This window comes from Physeter macrocephalus, chromosome 12 (genome assembly GCF_002837175.3).
Source record: "Physeter macrocephalus isolate SW-GA chromosome 12, ASM283717v5, whole genome shotgun sequence".
NCBI lineage: Eukaryota > Metazoa > Chordata > Mammalia > Artiodactyla > Physeteridae > Physeter > Physeter macrocephalus.
Window position 1 is genome coordinate 84,701,119 of NC_041225.1, and position 10,677 is coordinate 84,711,795.

At 46.3% G+C, this 10,677-nt stretch overlaps 1 long non-coding RNA gene and 1 pseudogene across 1 annotated transcript in view; one reads left to right on the top strand and one right to left on the bottom strand.

Moving 5' to 3' along the window:
• Positions 1-8,996, top strand: part of LOC102987706 (uncharacterized) — a 57,521-nt gene extending 48,525 nt beyond the window's left edge. Inside the window, exon 7 of the long non-coding RNA XR_448160.3 lies at positions 8,301-8,996. This is a non-coding gene — a long non-coding RNA (uncharacterized lncRNA). The remainder of the gene's footprint in view (positions 1-8,300) is intronic.
• LOC102989012 (histone deacetylase complex subunit SAP25-like) lies at positions 4,922-5,886 on the bottom strand (annotated as a pseudogene).
• Positions 8,997-10,677: the final 1,681 nt, after the last annotated feature.

Consider the following 10,677-nt stretch of genomic DNA (forward strand, 5'->3'; position numbering starts at 1 on the left):
ACTACAGGTACTTATCTGCAACTCTTTTGATTCTTTATTTAACAATTTGACCTTTATTGTTAAATAAATTCTATTATTTAAGTAGATATAGTTTGACTTTATTTCTTTCAGTGATGCCCAGTATTCCATAGAATGGATGTACCACATGTGTTTAACCAGTTGATTGGCCTAAATTTCCAGATTTTTAGCTATTACCAATGAAGGGCACAATGAACATAATAATAGCTAGCATTTATTGATCACAGGCATAGTTCTTAGTATATGGTAAGTCATATAACCCTTGTAACAGCCCAATGAGATATAGGCCCTGTTATTGCCCCTGCTTCACAAATAAAGGGACTAAACGATAGAGGTCAGTAACTTTCCCATGGTCACATATGTGGTAGTACTAGGTCTGGAATTTGAATCAGGCATCAGGTCCCAAGCCTAAACTTTCAATTAGTACACCACAGTCCCTGTGTATATGCTGTGTACCTGTGCTGAGATATCCAAAGAATGCATTTGTAGCAGTGCAGCTGCTGGGTCAAAATAAATGCGTGTTAAACTTCAATAGTGCTAAATGGTTAGGAGTTTATTTTATGAAGAGAGCAGCATGCTTCTTTTAATAATCAAGTACAGAGCCCACTTGTTTCCTGAGAAGAGAAGGGCCACACCTCTCGTGCCCAGAGACCTCACTAGGTAAGGGTGTTTTCTTTGTGGTGGCCAGGGCTTCAGCTCTGAATCCTATCTAGCCTTCTCCTCTCTGGGCTGGACTGCGCTCCCAGGAGTCTTGGTAACCATGCTTATGCCCTATTTCTAAGGCCACGGCCACAAGCTGCCAGAGAATTCAGCTCCTGGACTCCTTTTCTCTCTGTACCCTGTTGGTCTCTCAAGGGCGAGGGTACTTAACAACTAGGAGACTGCCCAGATTCCAGTTTCCTATTCTATCTGCAAGAAGAGAAAATGGCAGCCACCTAGAGAAACAGTTGGCTACTCTTTACTTCCCCACCTGAAGCTCCTACATCTAACTGCAAGGGACATCAATGTGGGGCTTCTAGGCCTGGATCCACCCCGGACCTGCACAGAAGTGAGGTCAGAGTATGTGGCATGGCTTCTCCATGGCAGTGGAGAAAATGGAATCAACCTGATCTAACGATTCTACTTAAAGACTATAACCTAAGGATAAAAATAAGGATGTGCAGAGTCAGAATTATATATTGGCCAGCACTGTCAGTAACCTAAGGAGGCAATAACAAGGGATTAGTTAAATCATGGTAGGTACACAGTGAAATACAAGAGAGCCATTAGTTTACAGACAAAACCGTCTGCAACTTATCGCTATGTCAGTGGTTCTCAAACAGGGGTGATTTTGCCCCCATCTGCACCAGCATGGGATATTTAGCAACGTTTGGGGATGTTTTTGGTCATCACAACTTGGTGAGGGGGTTCGGTGGGGTGTGCTGCTGGCATCTAGTAGATAGAGAGAGGCCAAGGATGCTGCTAAACATCCTACAATGAATGCACAGGACAGCTGCTCACAGCAAAGAGTTATCCAGCCCCAAATGTCAGTAGTGTTGAGGTGAGAAATCCTGGGCTACATACAGGGGGGCAGACAGTGCCCAGCATGTGGCTGTCACCATGACACTCTCCGTTTTTGTTAACAGGGGCAAACACTTAGGACTTATTCACCTGTAGCTTGCCACTGTTTTAAGTGGTTTACACCCATTAACTCATTTAATCCTCACAACAAGTCTATGAGGCAAGTTCCACTGTGATCATCCCATTTACAGATGAGGAACTGAGGCATAGGGCTGTAAAGTACTAGTTCAAGGTTCCCATGGTAGCAGTCTAAGCTTGGCCTCTCACAAGTGCTCATGGCAAGTGCTCCAGGGCTTCTCTCTTCTCTCTGCTTCTTCCAGAACCTTGGAAGCACCAGGGGTTGTTTATATCTGTACAAAGAGAAAAAAAAAAAAAGCAGTCAACTGGTCCTTCTCTTTGATTCTGACATTTCCAATGACTTTTGTATTTTTTTCTTCAGAAGGTTTAACTGAAATGAGTACTGAGGGCAGAGATTATGGACAACCATGAAAATTTACTTGTTGAGTTTACACAAAAAAATCCTCCTGTCACTCCTGTAGTGGTCTCTTAGGACTCTTTCAGCCTCTGGGCCTACAGTCTGGGCTGCTTGGATAGTAGATTTGCTTAGACATGAGAGCAAACTTTATCATCCAGGAGGACAAAAAGGAGCTGATGAGTCTGTTTTGGGACACCAGGGACACAGGGCTGTTCTGACTAGGCCCATAGTTTGGATGAAGTGGGTACTTCTCCATAGGAGGCCTCCAACAGATGGGAAGTTGTAAATGGGGTGAGGATGGCGGAAGAACTGGGAAGGGATCTGTTGGATCAAAGCCAACTTTTCACCAGAGGAAATACTTATTAATTATAGAATGCCATAGGATTGGTTCGCCTCTGAGTGTGGGAGTAGTAAGCTGTGCTTTAAACAAACAGCCCCATCACTCAGCAGTAATTAGCAGCGACAATAGGCATCTTCACAGGACCAGATTGACAGGTGGCTCACAACACACAGCCTCAAGCCTGGCCTGGAACCAGGCTTGGATGCTACACCTGTGGAGCCAGTCAGCCCATGCTTGGGTAGCCTAAGAGGCACTGGCACAGAAGTGACATACTCATTCTTGGGCCATTGGCTGGAAATGTGCTATGTACTAGGCACTGAGAGGAACACAAAAGAAATGTAAGACACAGACTATACCCACAGTCAAGAGAACTGAGGAGACAAGATTAAGTTTGAAAAGTTATAGTAGCACAGAAATATACATAACTGTCCCTCCATATCTGAGGATTGGTTCCAGGATCTTCCCCCCTTCACCCCTGGAGATACCAAAATTCATGGATGTTCAAGTCTCCCGTATAGAATGGTGTAGCATTTGCGTATAAGTTATGCACATCCTCCCATATACGGGTTTTTTTTTTTTTGGCCACGCTACGAGGCTTGCAGGATCTTAGTTCTCCAACCAGGGATTGAACCCGGGCCATGGCAGTGAAAGCGCCGAGTCCTAACCATTGGACCGCCAGGGAATTCCAGTATACTTTAAATCATCTCTAGAGTACTTACAATAACTAATACAATGTAAAGGCTATTTAAATAGTTGTAAATATAGTGTAAATGCTATGTAAATAGTTGCTAGCGAGGGGGCAATTTCAAGTTTTGCTTTTTGGAACTTTATGGAATTTTTTTTTCTTGGATATTTTCAGTCCTTGGCTGTTGAATTCACAGATAAGGAGGGCCAACTGTATATTACATATAGGGGATGTGGACCCTCAGAGCCAAATGGGAATTCTGGACCAGGTGATGGAACGGAGAGAGGTCTGTATCACACTGGCATGTTTCTTGTAAAAGAAGTAGGAAACACAAAGAAGAATAAAGAAGAAAATGAATCATATTAATTAACACTTGTCAGAGATATACATTGTTACTATTTTGGTTACATCCTTTAAGATCTTTTTTCTGTGCACATATATGGGTATAAACACACACATTTCATTACATAAATGGGTTCATATGCTCATGTGGTACATACTGTTCTTTGTCTTGCTTTTTATACTTAGCGATAAGTTGTGGACAGTTTTCCTTGTCAGTAAACTAAAGATCTCTTGTATTTCACTGTGTACCTACCATGATTTAACTAATCCCTTGTTATTGCCCCTTTAGGTTACTGAGAGTGGTGGCCGATATATAATACCGACACTGTGCACATTCTATTTTTATGCTTAGGTTATAGTCTTTAAGTAGAATTGCTAGATCAAAGAATATGCGCACTTTCAGCGGTTTTGGTACATATTGCCCAGTTGCCTTTCAGAAAGGCTATATCAACTTAGGCTCTCCAGTCCTATGAGAGTGTCTCTTTCACTACATCCTTCCCAACACTAGGTATTATTATTATTTTTAATTGCAAATTTGATAAGCAAAATAGTGTTTCATTGTTACTGCTTTATTTTTCTTTATTATTATTATTTTATCACTTGGACTTTTATTTTTTATAGGCCAATTAGTCATTGGTAATTCTCTTGACAAATTGATTATGTACTTAGTTTTCAATTGGAATAGTCTCTTTTTTCATTTTATTTGTGCAGTATTTTATTATTATTATTTAGTGTGGTTTATTCTTTTTGTCTTACTGATTGATAAAGGGTACTTGATGAATATTCAGTCTATTAACTCTTTGTCTTTTTTATATTACAAATATTTTAAACTAGATTGTCATTTGCCATTTAGTTTTGTTCACTATTTAAGCATTTGTAAAACTGAAATGTCCATGCAATCGAGGTAGTCTGTCTAGGCTTTCCGAACCACTGGGCTGGAGTGGCCATGACTGGGAGCAGGGAGGCCCATTGGTGGCCCCTGCACTGGTACCAAGGTAGCAAGATGAGGCCCACAGTCAGGGCCAGGCTGGAGAGGATGGAGCTGTGCAGTTCAAGACAGAGTAGAGGTGACCAAGAGGTGGTGATCTTGAGTGGGGGAGTGAAGAAGGAGGGAGAGGAGTCTGGGGTGACTCGCAGGGTGCTGACCTGTATGGCAGAGTGAGCAGGTGGAGGATGAACCAGAATTGGGAATGCAGGAAGAAAGGGGTTAGGGGTCAGGCTCAGAGATTGTTATAATTCCTCTAGAGATTGTTGTTGGAGTCTCCTGGTAGAGAGAACTCTTTGGTATTTGAATCTCTAGGCCTGGCCTCGCTTCTGTCTTTGTGTCAAGCTCGAAGAGGCTTTCTCTGCTACAGAATTATAGATTTAAATAAATTCTCTCTTAATACTTTGTTTCATTTGTTTTTTTAGGATTTTTTTTTTTTTTTTGCAAACCAACACTGTTTTATTGTCAACAGAACCTGCCTGGGGAAGTAGGGGACCCACTCTGCCCCTGGAGGGACTATGGACCTTGGTTGTCTGGGGCCCGTGGGAGAGATGGGTCTGTGCAGTGAGAACAGCTCTGGCCACCACTGGCACCTGGGTGGTCAGAGGCAGGGTCTGGGGGGCCAGCAGGGGGTATGGGAGCCCCAGGGGAGCTGGGTCTTGGCTCCCCCTGGCTCATCTGCAGGAGGCCAGTGAGGGTGATCATCTCAGGCCCACTGAGCCAGGCGGTGGAGCAGCCAGAGGATGGGATGGGGAGGACCCAGGGGGACATTATTGGGGGTGGGAGCAGCAGTTTCAGAGGGCCCATCACCTGCTGAGGGGCCTGAGGCAGGTACAGGGGAGCATGCTGCCCACGGTGCAGCAGAGGGTCAGAAAGAAAGACGTCTTCACAGCATATCACTGGGAACGCTGCATCCCTGGATGCCTGCTCTCCACTCTGATGTCCTGCTAGACTGGGCCTGAGGCCTCTGCCTGAGGCTGCCTTGTACAAGGCCAGAATGAGGGATGGCATGAGGTCCGGCCTGAGAAGGAAGTGCCTGAGAAGGAGGACCCACAGCTGGGTCCTCACACCAGCCGAGGTCCCGCTTGAGCCTCATAGTTGGGGTCCCAGGATGCCAGCAGGGTCATCTTTGACGGGGCCACCTCCCAAGTCGTCTGTGGGGAGAGGGGAACTGGGGTTCCCAGGGACCGCTCGGCAGCCAGGCCTGGGGGCGGCCAAGGCAGCAGCTGCTCTTTCCAGTCCAGGAAGGCCTTCGGGACCAGGGCTGAAGACTGTCCTGTGGGGTGTTCTTGGCTCCCCCAGAGCTTCCTCTCCAGAGTCCCAGGCGTGGCCAGGGTCGCTGCCCACCAAGGGGCCTTGTGCCTTGGGCACCTGCTCTTCACCCGCGCCCCACCGCCAGGGGGTCCAGGGCAACATGCCATATCCAGGGGGAGGGCAGGGCAGGGCCCTGCGCCGCCCGCCCCGCCTGCCAGGCCCCTCCCGGCTCCCACTCGGGCCCAGCTTCCCTCAGCGGCCCGTGCTGCCCTGCGCGCCCCTGCGAGCCCAGGTTGCGGCCCACCTCGTAGGCTTTACATTTAAATCTGGATGGAATTTGTCATATTTTGGTGAATTGTGAGTTAAAGATTTAACTTTTTTTCCCCTAAATGACTAATGATTAAAACATCTATCCTTGCTCTCGTGATCTGAAATAGCACCTGTGTCTTACAGTATATTTCCATGTATATACCTGAGTCTGCTCTAGAATTCTCTGGTGTGTTCCACTGAATTGTCTGCTCCTGCACCAGCACTGTTCTGATCACATTTTCTTTAAATATATCTAATAGGTGCTAGGGTAAGGTGTACTTCACACTTTTTTTCCTCAGAATTTTCTTTGTTCTTTTAGGATGGACTGCAAAATCATTGTAAGCCCTGCTCCCTTGGACTGCACAGTGGGAGCTGGAAACACGGGTGACCCCATTGGGACCCTTTGTATTCGTAAGCACCAAATATACCAGGAACTGGGTTTGGTGAGCCTGGACTTTCTTCTTATTACAGAAATCACATGGGGCCTCTTTAGGAAGAAGCCCCTCACTGCCATTGACTTGGGGCATCGCCCAGTCTCTGGCCCAAATACAGTCCTGTGGACCCTCAGAGCCCCTATGTCCTTGCTGCTGTGGCTGCTACGGCACCCAGCCATATGCTCCCCACTGTAGCCAAGCCAGTCTATACTAGGGTTTTATTCTCCATCTTGCAGGGAATCCTGTCTCTAGCCAGTGCCCTCAGTGCGCTCTCCAAGCCTGCTCTCCTCTAATGATTTTTCTGTAGGTTAGCTCTGAGGATCTTTTCTTTTTTTTTCCCAATATTTATTTATTTGGCTGCCCAGGGTCTTAGTTGTGGCACGCAGGATCTTCATTGTGGCGTGCAGGATCTTTAGTTGCAGCCTGCAACTAAAGTTGCAGCATGCATGCGGGATCTAGTTCCCTGACCAGGGATCGAACCTGGGCCCCCTGCATCGGGAGCACGGAGTCTTAACCGCTGGACCACCAGGGAAGTCCCTGGGGGTCTTTTCTTCCTAATTGGCAGCATTGTGATGGCTTCTTCCTAGTTTCTTCTGTGCATGTAAGTTTTTCCCTATTTCACATTTGCTAGGCTTTTTCTTATTTAAGTGACTTTTTCAGGGTCTTTTTTATTGAGGAGTCATGAACATACCGTAAAGTCACAAATCCTAAGCGTACATCTCAGTGAGTTTTTATATATGTGTACACCGTGGAACTACCACCCTGATCAAGACAGGTGTTTTAGAGTTAAGAAGCTGTTGGTGGGAGGTTGGGTCGAGAGGGGAGTCATGAGTGTGTCCCCAAGTTGCCATCTTTTTCTAGAACTGCCTTTAAAGAGTGTTAAGGAGGGAGCCACATATCAAGTCTATACGGTATGTGGAGAGCAGAATGGTTAGGAGTGATGGGTCATGTTTTGGTCCTCCCCCTTCCTAGCCATGGGACTTTTGTGCCTCAGTTTCTACAGTTGTAAAATGGGAATAGATGATAGTTCTTACCTCACAAGGTTGTCATGAAGATTACACAAGGAAGTACATGTAAGTGCACAAAAAATTTTAATTGTTGTTTTTGTTGTTATTAATAATGAGGAGGAGGAGTCAGTAGTTCTTAATGAAGGGCACACATCAGAATCACCTGGGGCACTTTTGCAAAATATACATTCTCAGCCTGGCCAGCTGTACTGAGTCAGAATCTAGATTTTAAACACCTCCCCAAGTCATTCTGTTGCGTATCTTGTTTAAGAACCACTGGGCTGGAGGTGGCCATGACAGGCTGCAGGAAGATCAGGGGGTGGCCCCTGCGATAGTGAGGGCTGGAGAGGATTGAGCTGTGCAGATTCAAGGCAGAGTGGAGAGGTGGCCAAGATGATGACCTTAGGTGGGGAGCAAGGAGGGAGGGGGAGTAGTCTAGGGTGACTCACAGGGTGCCAACCTGAATGGTGGCTTGAGTAGGTGGAGGATGAGCCAGAATTGAGAATACAGGAAGGGGGAGTGGGAAGTGGGCCAGAGATTGTTATAATTCACCTTGGGATTATTGAGTGGAGGCTTCTGGTGGAAACACCAAGTTAGTATTTGGATCTCTAGGCTGAGCCTTTCGTGTTTTTCAGGGAGTCATCACTGTGAAGGAGGTAGGTGAAGCCATGGGTCTAGTCGTAGAGTGAGTGTAGAAGGCAGGAGAGGGCCAAGTTCACAAGCATCCACCTCTGGGAAGGCCTGCGTCCACTACTTCCTCCCTCCTTAGAGACAGAGAAGCACTTATTTCTCATGTATTAATAGCCCCCTTGCTGAGGACTGTTGGGGAATAAAATCAGTCTTCTCACTTGAAGATAAATAATAACTGTGGGTCACTTCCTTTCCTCACAGGTCTCAAGGGTTTCCACATCCGCAGACGGAAGAGCTTAATCCTCCATCAGTATCCTCTGACAGCACATTCAGTTGGGGGCAGTGTCTTATCTTCCGACGTCCGTTCACCCTCATGCTTCACACATGCTCTGCCACTGATGGTTTCTTAGACTCTGGCTTTCTTCAGGCCCTTGATATCAACCAGTTACCCTTTGGTCAGAGATTAAGCCATTCCACTACTCTCCCAGAGGCATTTGCATTTAGAACTACAGGTATAATAGAAATAATGGAAGATGTTGCATTCCTGAGGGAAGGCGATCCTGGAATGAATTACTCATTTGCTCATTCTAGAACATCCCATCCTTCTGCCCTGCCACCCCCTCTCTCTATTCCTGCTCACGCCACGGCAAACCCTACTTCCTCCAAGAAGACTTCCCCGACTCCTGTCCCTGGATCCAGGTGAGGCCAGTTTTAGGGCTCTGAACAGATTCCATTTGGCTTCCCAGGTGAGGGTGGAGGTGGCAGGGATGGATCTCAGGAAGATGTAGCTGCAGGATGGATGTGCATTAGGTCAGTGCATTTCAAACTTCCAGTGAAAAATACATCTTATGTCCCAACTACCGCACACACCTACATACAGATATATAAAACTGAAACAAAAATTTTGTAAAAATAACACTCCCTACGTGTGATGCATTTGGATATTTTCTGTTCTATTTATTTTTTAAAGGAAAATGCTGGTTATAACCCATTGAACTGATTTCACAACCCAGTAATGGGTCACAACCCACAGGATGAAAAATGCAGTGAGATCATTACTGCTCAGAACAACTCTGAACACAGCCAGGGGGCCCTGTGCAGATGTTGCCCTTTGGGTGCCTCGAAGAGCTGGCAGATGATGGCACCGGCAGCGGTGTGGTCCACCTGGTGGTGCTCTGCTTTCTCCGTGGAGTCTCCTTTCAGGGCCCCAGTTGGTTGTGCCATGAAGTGGCCACAGATGCTTTCTCAGTGCTGTGGAAGGAGATTGACGTCTATAAAGCACTCCATACACCTGACAGAAAGATGCTGGCTCAGTGTGAAGTGTCACAAGGCTGTATACCTCATCCCATTTGATGAGGCTCCTCATGGAGACAAAGCTTCCAGGCCCCATGGGGCTCACTGGTGCTGCTCACCTGGGAGGGCTATGAATAACAAATAGAATAAAAGCAAAACAGGGAGCTCTTGCATGCAGCATAACAATGACAGATACATCTTCCTGGTTAGAGGATGGATGATAAATATACATAAGGAACATTCCAGGGGGCAGTGAGTCTTGGAGCCCCATCTCCCTTTGGAACTGGAAGTTACTGAAAACCGAACCCACAGAAATAGCTACCTCAAAACCCCGGCATTTAAGCTAGGTGTTTTATCCCTCTGAGATCCTCAAAGCCTGTTGACATTTACTTAGTACACTTTTCTAAGAAAAGTGGCTATCTGATGTCTCAACCCACTGCAGAAGAAAATTGCCTGGAAGGGTGGTGATAGGTCTTTTCCAGAGAGAGACATGTAGATAACAGGAAAGTAAAAGCCATGGGGAAGGATAGAGAAACAGTAAGAAGGGGACACAATCATGTTATTATCTAGATCCTTAGGGAATGTTCCTAATGACCACTTATGTGGGAAAAGGACATTTTTTAAAGCATTAGAGAGCGGTGGACCACATTTTAGCAAGATTTCACTTTGAAGTGGTTGGCCATTGAAGTTTCACTTTTCAGGAAAAGTATTCATGAGAACCTCAGTGATTCTGGATAAATTAGGTGCTGTTGAACTGCCCCTGATTAGGGCTAGTCATGGGTTTGAGGCATGCTGTAATCTCAGGTTCACGGGCAAGTCCTCCCCACCCAGCCCTAGTCTGCCTCATAGCCTGAAACCCCTCCATTACTGTTACTGTTGGGTTCCTTTGTTCACCTGTGTGAATTTGTGAATAAATTCTTTCCAATCTGAAAGCTTCTTGATAGTGGCTCCCGGATATTCTGAAGGTAGATGTAGAGAGAGAACTCTGATCTGGACCCTACCTGAGGATGGGGTGGCCTAAATGACCAGAGGGCAGGACAAAACCACTGGGATTTGGGCTGTGCTGAGCTTTTAGGGAGCATTGGGGGGCAGACTTGGAAGCTGAGTTCCACCCTTTTCACTGCCTTCACTACTTGAGGACAGCCCACTCACTGAGACAGAGCCAGGTCTCTGTTTCTTCCATAGCCTGTCCCCTCGTGGCTCACTGGCTACCTGATCCCCAGATCTGCTTCTGTGAGTTACCCTGAGTGACTGCAGGGGTGCTCCAATAAGTAAGGGGACCTCAAAGAAAAGCCAGCTGTTTCTGAGACAAAGATCATTTGTTCCATATCATCTGAGAAAGGAA